The 25,257-nt window shown below is 36.3% G+C and overlaps 1 long non-coding RNA gene across 3 annotated transcripts in view; it reads right to left on the bottom strand.

Annotated features, from left to right (window-relative positions):
* Positions 1-2,782: 2,782 nt before the first annotated feature.
* LOC129657655 (uncharacterized) overlaps positions 2,783-25,257 on the bottom strand; it is a 172,489-nt gene continuing 150,014 nt past the window's right edge. For all 3 annotated transcript variants that reach the window (XR_008716951.1, XR_008716952.1, XR_008716950.1), the window contains one exon: positions 2,783-3,107. This is a non-coding gene — a long non-coding RNA (uncharacterized LOC129657655). The remainder of the gene's footprint in view (positions 3,108-25,257) is intronic.

Raw genomic sequence — 25,257 nt, 5'->3', positions numbered from 1 at the left:
AGGCTTTCTTATCTCTCCTTGCTATTCTTTAGAACTCTGCATTCAAAGGTGTATATTTCCTTCTCCTTTGCCTTTAGCTTCTTCTCTTTTCTCAGCTATTTGTAAGGGCTCCTCAGACAACCATTTTGCCTTTTTGCATTTCTTTTTCTTGGGGATTGTCTTGATCCTTGCCTCGTGTACAATGTCATGAACCTCTGTCCATAGCTCTTCAGGGTATCAGATCTAATCCCTTGAATCTATTTCTCACTTCCACTGTATAATCATAAGGGATTTGATTTAGGTCGTATCTGAATGGTCTAATGGTTTTCCCTACTTTCCTGAATTTAAGTCTGAATTTGGCAAGAAGGAGTTCATAATCTGAGCCACATTCAGGCCTCAGTCTTGATTTTGCTGACTGTATAGAGCTTCTCCATCTTTGGCTGCAAAGAATATAATCAATCTGATTTTGGTATTGACCATATGGTGATGTCTGTGTGTAGAGTCTTCTCTTATGTTGTTGGAATTGAGTGTTTGCTATGACCAGTGTGTTCTCTTGGCAAAACTCTATAAGCTTTTTTGCTGCTTCACTCTGTACGCCAAGGCCAATATAGAAGTTACATTGCAGCTATTTGACTATAGAACAAAAAAAAAACAAGGATACATTCCGACACACTAATTTTTGAATAGATATTGTCTAAAATAAAACATACACAGTTGGTATATAAAAGATAATTTTTGCATCATGCTTTTTATGTACCAACTTTGGAAATAATAAGTCTAGTTACTAAGATATTCATTTTTTGTTTCTATTACTAAATTCTGCTATTTTGGAGGTAGTTATAGTATTTTAGGTTTATTTTAGATAGTCTAAAACATGAATTGATAGTCTAAGTCTCCTGTGTCCCTATAGATGTGTTCGTGATATAAATAACTGTTAAGTGGGCAAACATCTTTTTTTTTCAGTTATTTTACACTTAATGTAGATGAGATTATGTCTTTTTATTTATTAAGATATTAACCTTATTCTATGAAAAACTTTTGGTCTCAACTTAAATTTCATTAATTAAAAATTAAAGCATATATTTTCTCAGGTTCTAGATTGCCACAATCATTCCTATACATGCTAGTATTTTTAGAATCAAGTTTTGGGTCACCTTTCCTTTTTTTAGGGCTTTTATAAACAATCTTTAACCATTATCCCAGGAATATAAATATTAATTTGGTAACTCTTCATATCCCTAATCCTGAATTGCCATTGGAGCTCAAGATTCATATACATTCTACATGACCTCTATACCTAAGTGTCTAACAAAAAGTTCAAACCAAACTTCATCAAAACAGAACACTTGATTCCATCCTCTGTCCTGAATTTCCACTAGACTCCATCTTCTGTCTTTGATCTCCACCACTATTTTTCTCATTTAAGAAAACATCTCAGCTATGTATCCAGTTGCTGAAATCAAAATATAGAAGATTCTCAAAGAGTATCTCAAGTATGGTCAAAAACTTGTTCAGAGAAGTTGAGATTATAGGGGACTTTATTAAAGATTCAAAATTTGAAGGACAAAGTGAAAATTTCTAGGTACTGTATAGATACAGTACCTAGAGAATATTTATTTTATGAGAATAAAATAGTGGTGATGCAGACAGAGAAATAGGAAGAGTATGTGAGATAATAGGACTATATGAGATAAAACAATTCTAGAAGTTCTGGTTTCTTGTGATAAATAACATTAATGGACACAACGGTAGATGATTTACTAAACAGTCTGTGGTTATTTTCTTCCTATATCCACTTTGGTTTGAATATAACCTTGGGATTCCACTACTATTAATAATAATCTACTTATGGACTATTTTTCAGATGGCTTTGTAACATTCTGGTTAAAGGCATTTTAAGAAAATGACAACATACATTGTTAAACCTAGGTATCCACATGTGACCTAACAGAATACAACCATGTAGAGAGCCATATTAGCCCCAGTTGCCCCAGGTGACACCCCAGACAAGTGAGACAACCCAGCCAAGATCAGCAAAGTTAACTTTTTGATGTTCTTCATATAACAACAGACATTTGAGGGGGTCCTTGAGACAAAAAACGATCTTCCAACTTAGTAAGGACTGACATGGAGATTCCCATAACTGTGAGTTAAATAAATTGTTTTGATTTAGCCATAAGTCTTATAAACATTAGTTTTACAATTAATGACCAATAGATGTACCGCGGATGTGGTCCTGACCAATTCATGATGGACAGTGGTGATAAGATGTGAATGTCAGGTGGTGAGAAAGGTGCAAGTCTTGGTCCTCCTTGGGGTGTGGACACTTCTGTGGATGTCTTGACTCTTAAAGATGAAAATGAAAGAGCCTATAAAGGAATCTTACTCTGATCCCTTCAGAGTTTACTCTTCATCCCTATTGGTATAGGTTAGGAGAATTTTAAGAAAACTTATTTTATGCAGATCTTAATACATTCAATGGAAAAGATTAGGCCATTCTTATTTCTTTTGGTGTTTAAAATAAATTCTCTTAAAGAAATAGTGCTGAAAATAAATGTACTTTGCTGCCTGAAGCTGAAACTCCAATATTTTGGCCACCTGATGTGAAGAGCCAACTCATTGGAAAAGAGCCTGATGCTGGGAAAGATTGAGGGAAAAAGGAGAAGGGGGTGACAGAGGATGATATGGTTGGATGGCATCACTGACTCAATGGATATGAGTTTGAGCAGACTCTGGGAGATAGTGGAAGGCAGGGAAGCCTAGCTTGCTGCAGTCCACGGGGTTGCAAAGAGTCAGACACAACTTAGCAACTGAAAAACAACAAATACCAGTTTTAATACATAAAAAATTAAAACACTGACTAGCTCAATATGTTAAACTTCTTCATCTCTTCATGGACAGGAGGAAGAATATACTACAAAATATCACTTAAAATAGATTTGAGATTTGTAAATAGTTTTGATCAATGTATCAACACTTCTTGGACTTGTTCTTTGGAATCTATAGCTCACCCTTTCTCTCTTGTGTGGCTGAAAGTGAAGAACTTTGGTATATAAAGAAGTCACACAAGAGAAGGAAGCCAAACTCCAGAGTCATCACCAGGAGGGGATCCAGGAGAGTCTTGTGACCTGGAAATTGGTATGAGATAAAAAAATTTATTGTATTAAGGAAATGAAATAGTTGAGCACTTTATTATAGCATCTAGTGAGTGTTATCCTGTTTAATACTGACTGTTTAATATAGTCAAAGCTATGGTTTTTCAGTAGAAATGTATGCATGTGAGAGTTGGATCATAAAAAAGGCTGAACCCAGAAGACTTGATGCTTTTGAACTTTGCTGTTGGAGAAGATGCTTGAGAGTCCCTTGGACTGCAAGGAGATCCAACCAGTCCATCCTAAAGGAAATCAGTCCTGAATATTCATTGGAAGAACTGATCCTGAAGCTCCAATACTTTGGCCACCTGATGCAAAGAGCCAACTCATTGGAAAAGAAACTGATGCTGGGAAAGATTGAAGGCAGGAGAAGAAGTGGGTGAGAGAGGATGAGATGGTTGGATGGCATCACTGATTCAATGGACATGAGTTTAAGCAAGCTCCAGGATGGTGAAGGACAGGGAAGTGTGGCATGTTGCCATCCATGGGGTCACAAAGAGACAAAACTGAGTGACTGAACAACAACAACAACCCTATTTAATAAGGGCAAAATATTTTACATGACTCAAAATCTTTAAGTAGTACTGTTCTTGTATATCACTAGCTATTTCATATCCAAAGATAATTTCTTTAAAAAATGCCCAGATTTTATATTAAAATAATTTTTAAATTAAAAAATAATATGCTACATTAAAATAATATGCTACATGGACATAACTATTTTATTTGCACTTTACTTCATTCTGCTGCTGGTTCTCCAGCCAAGAACACTGGAGTGGGTTGCCATTTCCTTCTCCAATGCATGAGAGTGAAAAGTGAAAGGGAAGTCGCTCAGTCATGTCCGACTCTAGAGACCTCATGGAGTATAGCTCACCAGGCTCCCCCGTCCATGGGATTTTCCAGGCAAGAGTACTGGAGTGGGGTGCCATTGCCTACTTCATTCTATTGCCTTTTAAACATTTCTATTGGCATACAGTTGCTTTACAATACTGTGTTAGTTTCTACTGTACAGCAAAGTGAACTGGCCTTTCACATACATATATTCCCTCCTTTTGGATTTCCTTCTCATTTAGGTCACTGCAGAGCATTTGGTAGAATTCCCTGTGGTACACAGTAGGTTTTCATTTATTATCTATTTTATACATAGTATAAATAGTGCATCTATGTTAATCTCAGTCTGCCAATTCATTCCACCCTCCTTTCCCCCCTAGTGTCTATATGTTTGTTCTCTAAGATCATCTGTATCAAGTTTTTCAGATTCGACATATATGCATTAATATACTTTTCTGCCTTTTTTTCTGTATTATGTAATACAATGTACAGGAAATTCAATCTGCAATGTTAGGGATGGAATGCATGTCTTGCTTTACTAGATTCCTATCCGGTCCCACCACTTCATGGGAAATAGATGGGGTAACAGTGGAAACAGTGTCAGATTTTATTTTTCTGGGCTCCAAAATCACTGCAGATGGTGATTGCAGCCATGAAATTAAAAGACGCTTACTCCTTGGAAGGAAAGTTATGGCCAACCTACACAGCATATTAAAAAGCAGAGACATTACTTTGCAAACAAAGGTCCGTCTAGTCAAGGCTATGGTTTTTCCTGTGGTCATGTATGGATGTGAGAGTTGGACTGTGAAGAAGGCTGAGCGCCGAAGAATTGATGCTTTTGAGCTGTGGTGTTGGAGAAGACTCTTGAGAGTAGCTTGGACTGCAAGGAGATCCAACGTGTCCATTCTGAAGGAGATCAGCCCTGGGATTTCTTTGGAAGGAATGATGCTAAAGCTGAAACTCCGGTACTTTGGCCACCTCATGCGAAGAGTTGACTCATTGGAAAAGACTCTGATGCTGGGAGGGATTGCAGGCAGGAGGAGAAGGGGACGACAGAGGATGAGATGGCTGGATGGCATCAATGACTCAATGGACATGAGTCTGAGTGAACTCCCGGAGTTGGTGATGGACAGGGAGGCCTGGTGTGCTGCGATTCATGGGATCGCAAAGAGTCGGACACGACTGAGCGACTGATCTGATCTGATCTGATTCTCATTGTGCATAGCTTTGCATGAAATAAGTGTGCTGCAGTTATAATTGCAAACTAAGTCTACTTATAGCTATGGTTTATATTTGGCATGCTTTCTTCCTGACTTGGAAAGTTAAAATATATTGGGTAGGGATTTCGTACAGTTTTTTACTGAAACTTACAAATCTGTCAGTGATACTGAAGAAACTACAAAGAATGACAACACAGGTTTAAGAATTTTTCTGAATCGCTTATACACTAGTGAACATTTTCCTAGAGTTGTTAAGTACAGAAATACTAGATTGTCTGTGCTAAATAAAAATTAACTCTAGAACCGCTAAGTCTAATTTCACCTCCTAGGCTGCCAGTTTTAAAGGAAGACCCTTCCGCTCTGGAACACATGCTGAAATTTCTTGTAGGAACCTGGCATAGGAGCCAGCTTATATCTGCCTCCTTCTTGCTTGCCCCCTCTCTGGAGACAGCTTCCCCTGTGATGCCCACTCCCCACCCCTGCAGTGATGCTCCTATTAGTGATAGAATAAGAACTAGCACCTAGCATGTGTTCTTGCCTAGAAGCTTCAATCAGAATCGAACCAGGTCTTTGATATCTAACTTTGTATTTAAAAACACATAGTTAAAGGGCATGGTGTTCAGGGTGGAGAGAAGGTAGGAAGAATGGAGAGAGTAGCATGGAAACATATACACTACCATATGCAAAATAGATAGCCAACAATTTGCTGTATGAGTCAGGGAACTCAAACCAGGGCTCTGAAACAGCCTACAGAAGTTGGATGGGGTGGGAGGTGGGAGAGAGGTTCAATAGAGAGGGGACATACGTATACCTATGGCTGATTCATGTTGATGTATGGCAGAAATCAACACAATATTGTAAAGCAATTTTCTTCAATTATGTATATTATAGAAAGATATAGATAGATAATAGATAAAGGAACAAATAGCACAAGGACATACTTAGACAAATTCTCAATATGGAATATTATCAAGGTAACGTATCTGTCTCTTTAAAAGTCACAGACATAATAAAGGGAGACGTGATTTTTCTGGAGTAAAGTAGACTTGCATTTGATAACAGCACAACAACAAAAATTAACTCTAAAAGTGAAACCAAAGAAAGAAGAGAAAGAAAGAATTGGTGAAACTGAAACATGATGCTCAGAAACTGCTCTTTGTCCATGATGACCTCTATTATGATAACTGGGGTTTGCATTCTCTAAGTATGAAGAAAGGATTTCACATCACATTAAAACATTATTTTTGCTACCTTTAACTATGTATATTAAAATCAAAGGCAAAAATCTCAATTTTTCACATAATTTTGAAAAATATTTAGGCATGAAACAGTTTTAACTATGGTATTTGTAATGGATGCATCTACCTACCTAGCTACCTACACATTTTCTTATATATTAGGCTTTAAAATCTATTGATACCAGTTTGTACAATATAAACAAACAGACAAAATATGCATAGTTGAACAAATTTGTGAAAAATATGTCCTTTTAAACGTGCTTTCCCCTTTACAGATTGATATTGATCCTTAGCATGTCTTCGTATATTCTCTAGGTCAAATTTCTTTTCCTGAAATGGATGTATAAATACAGACACAAATGCTCCTACCAAATACCCTTTGGCCTCACCATTTTCAGAGCCAGTGCTCTTGATCTCTTCAAAGATCTTCAAGAGATTTGCTAGTGCCAACATGACACTTTTTTACCAAAATACAACTATCCTGGAAGGACATAGTTTTTGAAACTCTACCCTTTTCCATTGAATTCTTATTGTCCTCAGATCAGCTTCTCAGCTACTTGACAGAAGGATTCATGTGATATTAAGAAAATTATGGCACGACAGAATACAATGTGTGAGTGTTCTTAGGTGAGGAAGCCAGGCCTTGCTGAAAATACATAAGAAGGCTACTAGCTCTGGTGGCTCCAAACACTGGCAAAGCAATAAGAGTGAGCGTTTTGATAAAATGCTTCCGTGAACACATTATATAGAACATTTAACAAACATGCATTTACAAAATAAAGAGAAACAGAGGACCTTAGAAACAAATAAGAACGTATATGATTTCTCTAGGGTTGGAAGCACTATATGTACTCATATTTTTATAGACTGTTTCACTAACTACAGCTAGAAGATTTTGTGACACCAAGAGAAATATTCAGGAAGAGGGCCAGAGTTTATGAAAATACATCTATTATCTTGCCATATGCTGGGTATTTATTAATACTATTATACACAACAGAAACCCTTTCTCCTTTGCTGCATTTCCTTATTATTTCCATCTGTCAAAGGGGGATTCTCTGGGGTCAGCTGGAGAAAATTACTTCAGAGAGAATGTTGCTTATAAACCTCAAGTTATATGTTGTATACTCTGAAAGAAAGTTCCTTAATCACATTATAATTATGTTTTATTTATTGATTCAGAGCTGTTAAGGCATAATGCTATTATAACAAATGTCTTAATTTAAATATTAATTTATTGAAAACCTGCAAATTAGTCATTTTTAAAATATCTACTCTAGGATAAGGTTATTTTAGTTGAATAACATGGTTATATTTAACTGTATATAGTAGATAGTGAAGAATATGCTCATGGCTTTGACTGTTAGAATAGCATTTTAAAACTTTTTTTGACATAATTATGCTTTCCTAGTGAAGAGTACAAAGTTAAGAGAAACCTTGAAGAGACATTTGGTAATAAAAAACAACTATCAGTTGTTGTCCATTGCCACATCAATAACATTTCTTATTTTGCATATATTCTAGGATAAATTTAAGGAGAGTTGGTAACATTTTATCCCGTTATTAGTTTGATAGACCTGTCATAATTGTCTTACCACCTGCTTACTTGCGCTTTGTCAAAGGCCTCAGAAGTGAATTTATAATTCTTAAGTGTAATTAGCCTTTGGCCTTTGTTAGTCAATTTAAATTTGATTTAAAGTAAAAGGTCCTTATACATATATGTGTGAATATCTTTGTATGTTTGTTTACATTTTGATATCTTTTTATTAGTGTCATGAATCTTTTCTACCTCAAATAATCAAGATGTGGTTTTTAAAACTCAAATAATAAAATGTGTTATATACATCTCCATGGGATATAAACACAAAAAAAGAACATTTATTTTGTCCAGCCTGTGGTATGATTGTAAAAAGAATATTCATTTCAGTTCAGTCACTCACTCGTGTCCGAGTCTTTGCGAACCTATGAATCGCAGCACACCAGGTCTCCCTGTCCATCACCAACTCCCGGAGTTCACTCACTCACATCCATCAAGTCAATGATGCCATCCAGCCATCTCGTCCTCTGTCGTCCCCTTCTCCTCCTGCCCCCAATCCCTCCCAGCATCGGTCTTTTCCAATGAGTCAACTCCTTGCATGAGGTGGCCAAAGTACTGGAGTTTCAGCTTTACCATCATTCCTTCCAAAGAAATCCCAGGGCTGAGCTCCTTCAGAATGGACTGGTTGGAGCTCCTTGCAGTCCAAGGGACTCTCTCAAGAGTCTTCTCCAACACCACAGTTCAAAAGCATCAATTCTTTGGCGCTCAGCCTTTTTCACAGTCCAACTCTCACATCCATACATGACCACAGGAGAAACCACAGCCTTGACTAGACAGACCTTTGTTGGCAAAGTAATGTCTCTGCTTTTGAATATGCTATCTAGGTTGGTCATAACTCTCCTTCCAAGGAGTAAGCGTCTTTTAATTTCCTGGCTGCAGTCACTATCTGCAGTGATTTTGGAGCCCAGAAAAATAAAGTCTGACACTGTTTCCACTGTTTCCCCATCTATTTGCCATGAAGTGATGGGACCGGATGCCATGATCTTCGTTTTCTGAATGTTGATCATTAAGCCAACTTTTTCACTCTCCTCTCACTTTCACCAAGAGGCTTTTGAGTTCCTCTTCACTTTCTGCCATAAGGGTGGTATCATCTGCATATCTGAGGTTATTGATATTTCTCTTGGCAATCTTGATTCCAGCTTGTGCTTCTTCCAGCCCAGTGCTTCTCATGATGAACTCTGCATATAAGTTAAATAAGCAGGGTGACAATATACAGCCTTGACGTACTCCTTTCCCTATTTGGAACCAGTCTGTTGTTCCATATCCAGTTCTAACTGTTCCTTCCTGACCTGCATACAGATTTCTCAAGAGGCAGGTCAGGTGGTCTGGTATGCCCATCTCTTGAAGAATTTTCCACAGTTTATTGTGATCCACACAGTCAAAGACTTTGGCATAGTCAATAAAGCAGAAATAGATGTTTTTCTGGAACTCTCTTGCTTTTTCGATGATGCAGCGGATGTTGGCAGTTTGATCTCTAAATCCTCTGCCTTTTCTAAAAGCAGCTTGAACATCTGGAAGTTCACGGTTCACATATTGCTGAAACCTGGCTTGGAGAATTTTGAGCATTACTTTACTAGCATGTGAGATGAGTACAATTGTGCAGTAGTTTGAGCATTCTTTGGCACTGCCTTTCTTTGGGATTGGAATGAGAATGGACTTTTTTCAGTCCTGTGTCCACTGCTGAGTTTTCCAAATTTGCTTGAATATTGAGTGCAGCACTTTCACAGCATAATCTTTCAGGATTTGAAATAGCTGAACTGGAATTTCATCACCTCCACTAGCTTTGTTTGTAATGATGCTTTCTAAGGCCCACTTGACTTCACATTCCAGGATGTCTGGCTCTAGGTCAGTGATCACACTATCATGATTATCTGGGTCGTGAAGATCTTTTTTGTATAGTTCTTCTGTCTATTCTTGTCACCTCTTCTTAATATCTTTTGCTTCTGTTAGGTGCATACCATTTCTGTCCTTTATCGAGCCCATCTTTGCATGAAATATTCCCTTGGTATCTCTAATTTTCTTGAAGAGATCTCTAGTCTTTCCCATTCTGTTGTTCTCCTCTATTTCTTTGCATTGATTGCTGAAGAAGGCCTTCTTATCTCTTCTTGCTATTCTTTGGAACTCTGCATTCAGATGCTTATATCTTTCCTTTTGTCCTTTGCTTTTCACTTCTCTTCTTTTCACAGCTATTTATAAGGTCTCCCCAGACAGCCATTTTGTTTTTTTTTTGCATTTCTTTTCCAAGAGGATGGTCTTGATCCCTGTCTCCTGTACAATGTCACGAACCTCATTCTATAGTCTATCAGGCACTCTATCTATCAGATCTAGTCCCTTAAATCTATTTCTCATTTCCACTGTATAATCATAAGGGATTTGATGTAGGTCATACCTGAATGGTCTAGTGGTTTTCCTAATTTCTTCAATTTAAGTCTGAATTTGGTAATAAGGAGTTCATGATCGAGCCACAGTCAGCTCCTGGTCTTGTTTTTGTTGACTGTATAGAGCTTCTCCATCTTTGGCTGCAAAGAATATAATCAATCTGATTTTGGTGTTGACCATCTGGTGATGTCCATGTGTAGAGTTTTCTCTTGTGTTGTTGGAAGAGGGTGTTTGCTATGACCAGTGCATTTTCTCGGCAAAACTCTATTTGTCTTTGCCCTGCTTCATTCCTTATCCAAGGCCAAATTTGCCTGTTATTCCAGGTGTTTCTTGACTTCCTACTTTTGCATTCCAGTTCCCTATAATGAAAAGGACATCTTTTTTGGGTTTTAATTCTAAAAGGTCTTGTAGGTCTTCATATAACTGTTCAACTTCAGCTTCTTCAGTGTTACTGGTTGGGGCATAGACTTGGCTTACTGTGATACTGAATGGTTTGCCTTGAAAACGAACAGAGCTCTATCTGTCGTTTTTGAGATTGCATCCAAGTACTACATTTCGGACTCTTTTGTTGACCATGATGGCTACTCCATTTCTTCTGAGGGATTCCTGCCCACAGTAGTAGATATAATGGTCATCTGAGTTAAATTCACCCATTCTAGTCGATTTTAGTTCTCTGATTCCTAGAATGTTGATGTTCACTCTTGCCATCTCCTGTTTGACCACTTCCAGTTTGCCTTAATTCATGGACCTGACACTCCAGGTTCTTATGCAATATTGCTCTTTACAGCATTGGACCTTGCTTCTATCACCAGTCATATCCACAGCTGGGTATTGTTTTTGCTTTGGCTCCATCCCTTCATTCTTTCTGGAGTTATTTCTCCACTGATGTCCAGTAGCATATTGGGTACCTACTGACCTGGGGAGTTCCTCTTTCAGTATCCTATCATTTTGCCTTTTCATACTGTTCATGGGGTTCCAAAGCAAGAATACTGAAGTGGTTTGCCATTCTCTTCTCCAGTGGACCACATTCTGTCAGATCTCTCCACCATAACCCGCCCATCTTGGGCTGCCCCACGGGCATGGCTTAGTGTCATTGAGTTAGACAAACTGTGGTCCTATTGTGATTAGATTGACTAGTTTTCTGTGATTATGGTTTCAGTGTGTCTTTCCTCTGATGTCCTCTTGCAACACCTACCATCTTAGGTTTCTCTTACCTTGGGTGTGGGGTATCTCTACTGCTGCTCCAGAAAGGCGCAGCCGCTGCTCCTTACATTGGACGAGGGATATCTCCTCACCATCGCCCTTCCTGACCTTCAACATGGGTTAGCTCCTCTAGGCCCTCCTGCGCCCATGCAGCCACCACTCCTTGGACGTGGGGTTGGTCCTCCGGGCCGCCGCCCCTGGTCTCGGGCATGGGGGCATGGGGAAGCTCCTCCCGGCCGCCACCCCTGACCTTGGACTTGGGTAGCTCTTCTCAGCTGTTCCTGCGTCGTTGCAGCCTGGCACTCTCAGCTGCTGCCCCTGACCTCGGATGTGGGGTAACTCCTCTTGGCTGCTGCCCTTTGGGCATGGGGTTCTCCCAGCTTCTGCCCCTGACCTCGGACGTGGGGTAGCTCCTCTTGCCCATGCTTAGTGCGCCGGTCGCAGCCGCCATATTAGATTAAGATTTTATTTTATATTCACTAAGAAAGATAATTTGTCATTGTTAGCTTTATAATCTACATCTTATAATTTACAAATTCAGTTTCAATTAGGATTAGATCTTTGTGAATAGTTTTTTTTTTCCTATGATGTATCTTTATAATTACTATTTTTCCTTCTCATTATTTCATTTCATATATATCAGTTTGCAAATGACATGATAGTATATTTAAAAATCCCAACACCACCACCAAAAAACTAATAGCACTCACCAATGAAATTAGTAAAGAAGCAGGATACAAAATTAATATACAGAAATCTGTTCCGTTTCTATATACTAATAATGAAAATAATGAAATTATAATATTCTTTAGCATCATACACAAAAAATAAACTAAAAATAGATTAAAGAGCTAAATGACTGGATACTATAAAATTCTTACAGGAAAACAGGCAGAAAACTCTTCTGACATAAATCACAGCAATATCATTTTTGATCCATCTCCTAGAGTAAGGGAAATAAACAAAGCTAAACAAATGGGAACTAATTAAACTCAAAAGATTATTCACCCTAAAACGTGATGTGAAGGTCACTCAGTCATGTCCGACTCTTGCAACCCCATTGACTATACAGTCCATGGAATTCTCCAGGCCAGAATACTGGAGTGGGTAGCCTTTCCCTTTTGCAGGGGACTTTCCCAACCCAGGGATCGAACCCAGGTCTCCCACATTGCAGGTAGATTCTTTATCAGCTGAGCCACAGGGAAGCCCTTTTCACCCTTTAGAAGATCATAGACTAAATAAAAATATAATATTCAGAATGGGAGGAAATATTTGGAAACAATGTAACTGACAAGGGATTAATCTACAAAATATACAAACAGCTCATGCAGCTCAATATGAAAAAAATAATACCCAATCAAAAAATAGGCAGAAATCTAAATAGGGATTTCTACAAAGAAGACATACAGATGGCCAATAAGCACATGAAAAGATGTTCAGTATCACTAACTATTATAGAAATACAAATAAAAATTATAATGAGACATCACCTCAGATTAGTCAGAATGGTCATCATTAAAAATTACAAGTAATAAAAAAAAAAGAAAAAAAAAAGTACAAGCAATAAATGCTAGAGAGAATGTGGAGAAAGGGATCCCCTATTACACGTCAGTAGGAATGTAACTTGTTACATCTACTTTGGAGAACAGTATGGATATTGCTTAAAAAAACTAAAGATAGAGCTACCATATGGGTAGCAATCCCATTCCTGGGCATATATCCAGAGAGAAAGTATAGTTTGAAAGGACACATGCACCCAAATATATACTGCAGCACTATTTATAATAGTCAAGATAGGGAAGCAACCTAAATTTCCATAAACAGAGAAATGGATAAAGAAGATGTCTCACCTATATGCAATAGAATATTCTTCAACCATAAAAAAGAATGAAATAATGTCATCTGTAGCAACATGGCTGGACCTTGACATTGTAACTGAGTGAAATAAATCAGAAAAAGGCAAATAATATATGATATTGCTTATATGAAAATCTTAAATGATACAAATGACCTTATTTACAAAATAGAAAAAGACTCACAGATTTAGAAAACAAACATGTTTACTAAAGGGTAAATGTCGGGTTTTGGGGAAGAAATTGGGAGTTTGGGATTGATACATACTCACTAATATTTAAAATAGGTAACCAGCAAGGACTTACTGTATAGCACAGAGAACTCTGCTCAAATTGTGTAATAACCTAAGTGGGAAAATAATTTGAAAAAGAGTAGATTCATGTATATGTATAACTGAATCACTTTGCTGTACACCTGAAACTAACACAACATTATTGATCAACTATACTCCAACATAAAGTAAAAATTTAAAAAAGAATAAAAAAGAAAGACAAAACGTCAATAGTCTCAGATCTAGCCTAAGTAGAAAGAGAAGGGCAAATTAATCCAGAGTGGGCAGAAGAAAATGAGTAATAATTGTTAGAGCAGATATCAATGAAATTGAAAACAAAAAATCAACAGGAAAAAATCAGCAAAACCAAAAAGCTGATTCTTTGGAAAGATTAATAAAATCAATAAACCTCTAGCAAGGCTAACTATGAAAAAAATTAAGAGAATGCAATTAATATCAGAAATGAAAAAGCAAATATCTCTATAAATTCCATAGTAGTTAAAAGATAACCTAAGAACATTATGAACTTTAGCCCATAAATTTGAAAATCTGGATGAATCAATTTCTTGAAAGACACAATCTGCCAACACTTGTTGAAGAAAAGAACAATCTGTATAGGCCCATATCTATTAAAGAAATTGAATCAATAACTAGCAACTACTGAAACAGTCTCAAATCTGAATGAATTCATTGGTGAATTTTACCAGACATTTAAGGAACAGGTTGCATCATAAATTCTAGCCATCTCACCAATTTCAAATGTCTATTTCCTTCTCCTCAGATCCCTCTGCTTGGGCTTCTGCTCCTGTATCTCCATTAGAAAATTGACCCCAGGCAGGGAGAAGTAGGTTTCAGCTAATGTTCCCTTTTTCTCAAAGATGATTTGAGTGTGCTGTGTGGTGCACAATACCTTTAAACAATTATTTCATATATTTCATCAAGTTGTATTTTCTTATATTACAGGAGAGGAAATCAAACAAACTATGGTCCTGGAGAAGAGAATGGAAACCCATTCCAGTATTTTTGCACGGAGAATCCCATGGACAGAGGAACCTAGCAGGCTACAGTTCATGTGGTCTCAAAGAGTTGGACAAGACTGAGAGACTAACATACACATCCACACACACACTATACTGTCTTATGTCTGGGATCCCTTCTCTTTATGCTCTCTAGGCTGATCATTTGTGTTATTTTGCTGTAATGTCCCTATTTCTGATCATCCTACACAATACCATACCTGTTTAGCCACTCCCAAACTCACTATTTTTCACATTCCTCATCTTAACATTTAAGAATGCACTCTAGGGTGGAGAGGAAAGGTATAGGGTATGGAACAGGACTGCCAGAGCCTGCGTGTCAATTTCAGTATTTAATGGGCAATTTTATTAAGTCATTCTGAGTCTTTGCTAACACTGTATACTTCAGTTTCATAATCTGCCAAATTAGAGATTATAATTATTGTACTTTTCACATTTCTATATGACAACTCCCAAAGAAGGACAATGCCAAAGAATGTTTAAACTACCATACAATTGCATTCATTTCACATGCTAGCAAGGTAATGTTCAAAATTCTTCAAGCTAGGCTTTAGCAGTATGTGAACTGAGAACTTCCAGATATTCAAGCTGGATTTAGAAAAGGCAGAAGTATCAAAGATCAAATTGCCAACATTCATGGGATCATAAAGCAAAGGAATTCCAGAAAAAGATCTACTTCTGCTTCATTGACTATGCTAAAGCTTTTGACTGTGTGGATTACAACAAACTGGGGGAAATTCTTCAAGAGATGGGCATACCAGATCACTTTACTTGTCTCCTGAAAAACCTATATGCAGGTCAAAAAGCAACATTTGGAACCATACATGGAACAACTGGTTCAAAATTGGGAAAACAGTACATTAAGGCTGTATATTGTCACACTGTTTATTTAACTTATATGCAAAGTACATCGTGTGAAATGCCGGACTGGATGAAGCACAAGTTGGAATCAAGATTTCCAAGAAAAATATCAACAACCTCAGATATGCAGATGATACCAGTCTAATGATAGAAATCAAAAAGGAACTTAAGAGCCTTTTGATGAGGATGAAAAAAGGAGTAAAAAAGCTGGCTTAAAACTGAACATTTGAAAAACTAAAATCATCTGGTCACTTTACTTCATAGCAAATAGGTAGAGAAAAAGTAGAAACAGTTTTATTTTCTTGGGCTCCAAAATCACTGCCAACAGCAACTGCAGCCATGAAATTAGAAGACACTTAACTCCTTGAAAGGAAAGCTATGACAAACCTACACAGCATACTAAAATGCAAAGAGATCACTTTGCCAAAAAGGTCCATATAGTCAAGACTGTTTTTTCCAGTAGTCATGTACAGATTTGAGAGTTAGACCATAACGAAGGCTAATTGCTGAAGAATTGATGCTTTCCAAGTGTGGTGCTGGCCAAGACTCTTGAGAATCTTTTGGACTGCAAGGAGATCAAACCAGTCACTCCTAAAGGAAGTCAACCCTGAATATTCATTGGAGGTACTGATGCTGAAGCTGAAGCTCCAATACTTTGGCCACCTAATGCACAGAGTCGAGTTGACTCATTGGGAAAGACTCTGATACTGGGAAAGACTGAGGGCAAGAGACGGGGGTGACAGAGGAAGAGATGATTGAATAGCATCACTGACTCAATGAACATAAGTCTGAGCAAAGTCTGGGAGATTGTGAAGGACAGGAAAGCCTGGTGTGCTGCAGTCCTTGGGTGCCAAAGAGACTTGATTTAGTGACTAAAAAAACAACACATATGACAACTGGGGACATATCTGTTAAGCATATTATAACCAGAATCTAATAATATAGTGCTTTGAACACAATAGGAAATAATAAATGTTTCTAAGTGAACTCATGAGTGTTTTTGAACAAATTCATCATTATATTCACTGAAGAGAAGACAAGTATATGTATTAATCACAGTGGAGTTACCAAACTAATGTCTCATTGGAGATAAGAATCCATGTAAATTACATCAAAAATCGGTTACCTTGCTTTTTTTCCATAATACTTTTGAGATTTATTCATGTTGTTGTATCAGTAATTTGTTTTTTTTTTTTTTTTTACTGAGCACTATTCCATTTTATGGATATAAACTGAGCTGTTTGTTGAACATTTGAGTGGTTTCTACTTTTTGATTATTGTACACAAAACTGCTTTGGGTGGATATGTTTTTATTTATCCTGGAAATGAAATTGTTTATCTGAAATGAAATTGCTGTATCTGTTTTCCAAAGTGGTGTTAACTTTTAACACTTCTATCAGAAATATGAATCTTTTACTTGTTTTCCATCATTGCTAATCTTTGGTGTTCCTATAATTTTGTTAGTCTAGGTATTTTAGCATATTTTTCAAATGGTATTAATGTACATATCCTTGAGCACTAAAACTTGGGGATGTTTTCATGCAATCTGTGGCCGTTGATGCATATTCTTTGGTGACTATTCAAATATAACATGTGAGTCTATTCAAAAAAGAGAGATGACAAAATCAAGGATGCTAAGATAGCAAAGAGGAGCTATCACCATTTATTTGTTTGTTTGTTTGTTTTTTAAATACCTGTCTGAAAAACTATGGAAAATTATTTCTGCAGCTTCTCCCTCTTTTCTGCTATTTTAATACTTCAGTCTATTATTTTTAGCAATAGCGTTTTTCTTCTTTACAATGTTTATAACTAAATAAGTGGTGCCTAAAAGGTGTCTTTTACAAGTAAGGGTAATGCAGGCTAGCCCCAGATTTATTGAGTAGTTCCTTTAATATTTATTTTAAAATAGGTAAATATAATAAGGTTGATAATGAAATTGTGTAACTGAAAAAATAATGCACTGTTGCTGGATTGTCCTAGGATTTAATTATTTATAAAGAATAAAATAAAAAAAAGAAAAAATTAAGATTTATACTTCATTTATGGCTGCAAATCAAAACTATGATGAGGTATCACCTTATATTGGTCAGAATGGCCATCATTAAAATTTCTGCAAATAACAACTGCTAGAGAGGTGTGGAGAAAAGGGAAACTTCCTCCACATGGTAGGAGTGTAAGGTGGTGCAGCCACTGTGAAAACCAAAAATAGAATTCCATATGATACAGTAATCTTGCTCAGTACATATCCAGACAAAACTAGAATTCAAAAAGATACATGCACCCCTATGTTCATAACAGCATTATTCACAATAACCAAGATGTAGAAATATGTGTTCATTGACAAGTGACTGGATAAAGATGATGTAGTACCTATATGCAACGGAATACAACTCAGCCATTAGAAAGAACAAAATAATGCCATTTGCTGCAACATGGATACAAGTAAATATTATCATACTAAGTGAAGTAATTCAGTAAGAGAAAGACAAATACCACTTATCACTTATATTTGAAATCTAAAATATAACACGAATCTGTCTACAAAATAGAAACAGACTCTTGGACATAGAAAACACGTTTGTAGTTGCCAAGGTGAGAAGGAGTTGAGGGAAAGGTGGATTGAGAGTTTAAGATTAGCAGATGCAAGTTATTATATATAGGATGAATAACCAACAAGGTTTTACAGTATAGCACAGGGAACTACATACAGTATTCTATGATAAATCATAATGGAAAAGAATATATATGTATAATTGGATCTCTTTGTACAGCAGAAATTAGCACAACATTGTAAATCAGTTATACTTCAGTAAAAAAAAAAATTAAAAAAATTAAACTACACTTAAAATAATCGATTGACACTCAAGGATTAAAAATTTAAATAGTTACATAGTATATCATTCAAAAGAATTCCAGATATTTGTGTTTTTTTTTTCTTTTTCTTTTTTTTAAATTTTATTTTATTTTTAAACTTTACATAATTGTATTAGTTTTGCCAAATATCAAAATGAATCTGCCACAGGTGCTGTCTTTTATAGTTCTAAGTTATAACCTTCCCTTGTTACCATATTGTTATTATTTTTATTTGGCTATTTTAAATAGAATCCCACTTCGAATTACCATTTAACTAAAATAATGAAAATCTCACAACATATTTTACATTGAGGGGTTGTTAATGACATAAAAATAATTTAATCATAGCAGATTATTACATTCTTGAATTTCTTTAATAACACAATTTAATTCACTAAAATAATTAACATGGCATTCCGAAAATTTGTCCTGTTCAGAGTGTTTTCTTAGAAATTGATATAATTATATACTGGGTGATTTAACTTCAACTGTTTTAGAGAACTGGTCCTCATTTTATACTTGTGAATATTATTATTATAAGATATTGGTAGTTAAAGAATATATATTGATAAGTATGAGTGATGGATATTGGAGTGAAAATAAAAATATAATTTTTAATAAATTATTATAAAACATCCTAAATTTACTGAATAAATATGTTGTATGTGTGTATACAATTGTATAGAGCTTAAAAGTACTGAAAAGACAAATGTAATAAAATATAGTGCATGGGAGGTCCATATTTCTTAAATTCTATTAAAAATTTGAGTCAATATTTAAAAAATATTTATAATTGAAGGACTGTAATATTGTGATACGGAGAAGGCAATGACAACCCACTCCAGTACTCTTGCCTGGAAAATCCCATGGACAGAGGAGCCTGGTAGGCTGTAGTCTATGGGGTCGCTGAGGGTCAGACACGACTGAGCGACTTCACTTTCACTTTTCACTTTCATGCATTGGAGAAGGAAATGGCAACCCACTCCAGTGTTCTTGCCTGGAGAATCCCAGGGACGGGGGAGCCTGGTGGGCTGCCGTCTATGGGGTCGCACAGAGTTGGACACGACTAAAGCGACTTAGCAGCAATATTGTGATAAATGAAGTCCTTGACATATACATCCAATTTTGGTTGTTGAAAAGAGCAGCTGGAAGACTCTGTGTAAAACTTATCACTTGTAAGATTCTCTGCAGCAATTCCACTTAATGTTAGACCTTTGCTTTCCTGCTTATTGCAAGGATCCACAATTATCAGTATCTAGACTAATATACTATACATACTGGGAGACCTATAAATAAATGTGAAATAAATTAAAGTAGAATTGATTAACAAGCCTGTTCTTGTTTAAAAGTCATTTAAACAATTCTCCATTCACCGAAACATATACTTACTTCAAGTTGATATTATAGTAAATGGTATGTTAAATAAAATTCTTTGGATATTTACTTAATTCCTGAAATGAAACTGCAAAAAATTATGAATTTCAAACTCACACGCATTGAGTTGGTGATGCCATATAACAATTGCATCCTCTGTTGTCTGCTTCTCCTCCCACCTTCAATCTTTCCCAGCATCAGGGCCTTTTCAAATGAGTCAGTTCTTTGCATCAGGTGGCCAAAGTATTGGAGTTTCAGCTTCAACATCAGTCCTTCCAAATGAATATTCAGGACTGATTTCCTTTAGGATGGACTGGTTGGATCACCTTGAATCCAAGAGACTCTCGAGAGTCTTCTCAAACACCACAGTCCAAAAGCATCAACTCTTTGGTGCTCAGCTTTCTTTATAGTCCAACTCTCATATCCATACATGACTACTGGAAAAACCATAGCCTTGACTAGACGGACCTTTGTTGGCAAAGTAATGTCTCTGCTTTTTAATATGCTGTCTAGGTTGGTCATAACTTTCCTTCCAAGGAGCAAGCATCTTAATTTCTTGGCTTCAGTCACCATCTGTAGTACTTTGGAGCCCCAAAAGATAAAGTCTGTCCCTGTATCCCCATCTATATGCCATGAAGTGATGGGACCAGATGCCATGATCTTAGTTTTCTAAATGTTGAGTTTTAAGCCAACTTTTTCAGTCTCCTTTCAGTTTCATCAAGAGGCTCTTTAGTTCTTCTTCACTTTCTGTCACAATGCTTCAATAGCTGCATATCTCAATTTTCTCAGATCTGCATAGCTGAGGTTATTGACATTTCTCCTGGGAATCTTGATTCCAGCTTGTGCTTCATCCAGTCTGGCATTTCTCATGATGTACTCTGCATATAAGTTAAATAAGTAGGGTGATAATATACAGCCTTGATGTATGCCTTTCTTGATATCGAACCAGTCTGCTGTTCCATGTACAGTTCTAACTGGAGCTTCTTGACCTGCATATTCCCATCTCTTTCAGAATTTTCCACAGTTTGTTGTGATTCACACAGTCAAAGGCTTTGGCATAATCAATAAAGCAGAAATATATGTTTTTCTGGAACTCTCTTGCTTTTTCAATGATCAAGCAGATGTTGGCAATTTGATCTCTGGCTTCTCTGCCATTTCTAAATCCAGCTTGAACACAGGGAAATTCACAGTTCACACACTGTTGAAGCCTAGCTTGGAGAATTTAGAGCATTACTTTGCTAACATGTGAGATGAGTGCAATCATGTGGTAGTTTGAAGATTCTTTGGCATTGCCTTTCTTTGGGATTGGAATGAAAACTGACTTTTTTCCAGTCCTGTGGCCACTGCTGAGTTGTCCAAATTTGCTGGCATATTGAGTGCAGCACTTTCACAGCATCATCTTTTACAATTTGGAATAGCTCAACTGGAATTCCTTCACCTCCACTAGCTTTGTTTATAATGATGCTTCCTAAGGGCCACTTGACTTTGCATTCCAGGATATCTGGTTCTAAGTGGGTGATTACACCATCATGATTATCTGGGTCGTGAAGATCTTTTTTGTATAGTTCTTCTGTGTATTCTTGCCACCTCTTCTTAATAGATCCATACCATTTCTGTCCTGTATTGTGCATGAAATGTTCCCTTGGTATCTCTAATTTTCTTGAAGAGATCTCTAGGCTTTCCCATTTTATTGCTTTCCTCTATTTCTTTGCATTGATCACCGAGGAAGGCTTTCTTATCACTCCTTGCTGTTCTTTGGAACTCTATGCTCAAATGGGTATATCTTTCCTTTTCTCCTTTGCCTTTCACTTCTCTTCTTTTCTAAGCTATTTGTAAGGCCTTGTCAGACAACCATTTTGCCATTTTGTATTCCTTTTTCTTGGGGATGGTCTTGATCCTTGCCTCCTATACAGTGCCACAAACCTCCGTCCTAGTTCTTCAGTTTTCTTTCTTTTTTTTTTTAATTTTATTTTTAAACTTTACAATATTGTATTGGTTTTTGCCAAATATTGAAATGAATCCACCACAGGTATACATGTGTTCCCCTTCCTGAACCCTCCTCCCTCCTCCCTCCCCATACCATCCCTCTGGGTCGTCCCAGTGCACCAGCCCCAAGCATCCAGTATCATGCATCGAACCTGGACTGGCGACTCGTTCATCTAAACCCCTGAGCCAGGTTCTCAACAGCCCAGTATAATCCCCCCTGTTATTTCCTTACTTCATCACTTTTTATGATTACCTGTCTTCTGATATGGGTAACTGCTTATTTCCTAACTCACACCTAGATTGTAAACTAATCAAGACAGAGATTATATATCTGGTTTGTCACAAATGTAAATGAACACCTAACTTGGTGTTTCTTCATAATGGGGATTTAAGATATTTTTGACTGAATGAATGAATACTGGTTGACAAACCAGTAAGATACAAACTTCATGACCTACTAAGTAATTTAGACAACATCAGATCAGATCAGTCGCTCAGTTGTGTCTGACTCCTTGCGACCCCATGAATTGCAGCACACCAGGCCTCCCTGTCCATCACCAACTCCTGGAGTTCACTGAGACTCACGTCCATCGAGTCAGTGATACCATCCAGCCATCTCATCCTCTGTCGTCCCCTTCTCCTCTTGCCCCCAATCCCTCCCAGAGGGATTTTTCCCTCCCATCAGAGTTTTTTCCAATGAGTCAAACTCTTCGCATGAGGTGGCCAAAGTACTGGAGTTTCAGCTTTAGCATCATTCCTTCCAAAGAAATCCCAGGGCTGATCTCCTTCAGAATGGACTGGTTGGATCTCCTTGCAGTCCAAGGGACTCTCAAGAGTCTTCTCCAACACCACAGTTCAAAAGCATCAATCTTCGGCACTCAGCCTTCTTCACAGTCCAGCTCGCACATCCATACATGACCACAGGAAAAACCATAGCCTTGACTAGACTAACCTTTGTTCGCAAAGTAATGTCTCTGCTTTTGAATATGCTACCTAGGTTGGTCATAACTTTCCTTCCAAGGAGTAAGTGTCTTTTAATTTCATGGCTGCAGTCACCATCTGCAGTGATTTTGGAGCCCAGAAAAATAAAGTCTGACACTGTTTCCACTGTTTCCCCATCTATTTCCCATGAAATGATAACATACACCATTTCAAATACTTAAGTGTCTTATTTTCAAGAATATTAAGCATGAGTGACAGAAAAAAATTTATCACTACATTTATATCATATAGCTCAATTTAACTTTGGTAAATATATGACTTTCAAAATCTGAATACTCCATTGCAATCTGTTCTTCTTCATTTTCTTTTAAAACATCTTCTACATTAACTGTTGCATGCTACTGTATACTAGGTTGCTTCAGTCAAGTTCAGTTCTTTGCAATACTATAGCAGCCTTCCAGGCTGCTCTATCCAGGGGTTTCTTCAGCCAAGAATACTGAGTGGATTGCCATTCCCTTCTCCAGAGGATCTTCCCAACCCAGGGACTGAACCCACATCTCTTATGTCTCCTGCATTGGCAGGCAGGTTCTTTCATAACTTCAAAATGGATCTGCCATATTTTAAGTCGTTCTAGGTTGTGTTAATGATATGGAAGAGCAGAAGCTTTGTGAGTTTTGGGATTTTATAATTAATTTGAGTGGTTTGAATTATGGTTTGTTTATGGAGTCATTGGAGAGGCATAATATTATTTAAAGCCAGATGGCAGCACAATTTACATGCCTAGCAGGCATAAAATCATTTCCAAGTGAAACATTTTTTAAAATGGTTTTGGTTCCCTTCAATAATTATCAATTCAAATAATGTCACTTTTTCTGACTTTATAAGTAACAAAGAAAATGCTATATTAAATTGTTTGAAAACTGAAATAACATTGATCTTTTGGCAAGAAAGTTTATCAAAAATATGTTTAATGTTTAAATGGAAAAGTAAAAGATATCCCAAATAAATTACTTGAAAAGTAGAAGTTCCTGTATATGCTCCTCAAAGAGTAAAGCTATCTTTGTTATTTTACTTTGGTTATTTATTATTTTACTTCACTTATAACAGGTATTTATTATTATTGTTTAGATTCTCTGTGGAACCATGTTCTCAAAAATTATTCATCTTTATAGTGTATTTCTTTAAATACATTGTGTTTGCCATACATGAGCAAACAAGAAATTTCCAATTATTCTATTTATTGAATCTAAGATTACCTTGCTTCAAGGGGTGCACTGATTTGTATAAATTATAGAAATGTCTTTTAACAAAATATATCACATTGAAGAAAACATTTTCTTGGAACATTATCTAAGTTGTTACAGATATGATCCTAGAAACTTACAAATTGCTTTAGAAAAGAAAGACAACAACTACTATTCAGCAAAAGGAAAAGCAACAAACTATTATTCATATTCACTATATGGTTGATTATCAGGATAATTACACTGAGTGAAAGAAGCCAGATAAGAATATATGCTATGTGGATTTATTTATATAAAACTATAGAAAATCCAAACTAATCTATACTGGGTAAAAACACATCAGTGTTTTCCTAATGGGAGGGAAGTTCTGGAAAGGGAGAGAAAAGGAGGGTAAGAGGCACTGTGAGGGTGCTAAATATATTCATGATTTTGATTGTGGTGATGATTTCATGGCTACGTCCATATGCCAAATGTGCATCAAATTATACGCTCTAAGTTTGTACAGCTTCATTATATATCAATTATAACTCAGAATAGCTACTAATGTAGTAAATTGAAAAGAACCAATATTAATTAATCAACAAATATATGGTGAACCTAAGCTTACATGTGCATAAGCATTTAACAATTAAGAAGAAAATGATAAAGTTAAGATAAATCAGAAGTTTATTAAAAGCTTTATGTGTCAAGTGGTTTTCTAGCATTCTAAAAGCATTATCTTGGTGCTTATAACAAAATATTTACACAAAATAGGAACTTAACTGACAATAAGAGTGAGAGATGGGGTTAAAGGTAAAGTGTCTCTGAAAAAGAATGGTTCATCCATGCCCATATCTATTTCGACTTTCAAATATTTTAAAATAAATAATTGTACTTTTTTGTGTTTGAATTTGAAAATTTAATGTTTGATAATTAAATCATAAATTGTACCTAAATTAATATACCAATATCTAACATAGATTGAAAATCTCAAGTAATTATATTATAGTATCAAATTAAGTTAGATATTACTTCTTTTATTTATAGAATAAACTCATTTATAGAAATTAACAGCAAATATAATGCTTGATTCTTTGAAAATATAAGCATAATTAATAAAACCCTAATTAGTCTAACTTAAATGAAAATTACAAAAGTTGACAATATCAAGAATGAAAGGTGAGAGAGGTTATTACCATAGACTTATAGATATTAAAAGGATATTAAGGGAATAATAAGAAAATAACAATAACTTAG

This window comes from Bubalus kerabau, chromosome 7, assembly GCF_029407905.1.
Source record: "Bubalus kerabau isolate K-KA32 ecotype Philippines breed swamp buffalo chromosome 7, PCC_UOA_SB_1v2, whole genome shotgun sequence".
In the NCBI taxonomy this organism is placed as follows: domain Eukaryota; kingdom Metazoa; phylum Chordata; class Mammalia; order Artiodactyla; family Bovidae; genus Bubalus; species Bubalus kerabau.
The sequence above is the reverse complement of the archived record's forward strand: the minus strand, read 5'-3'. Positions and strand labels throughout refer to the sequence as shown.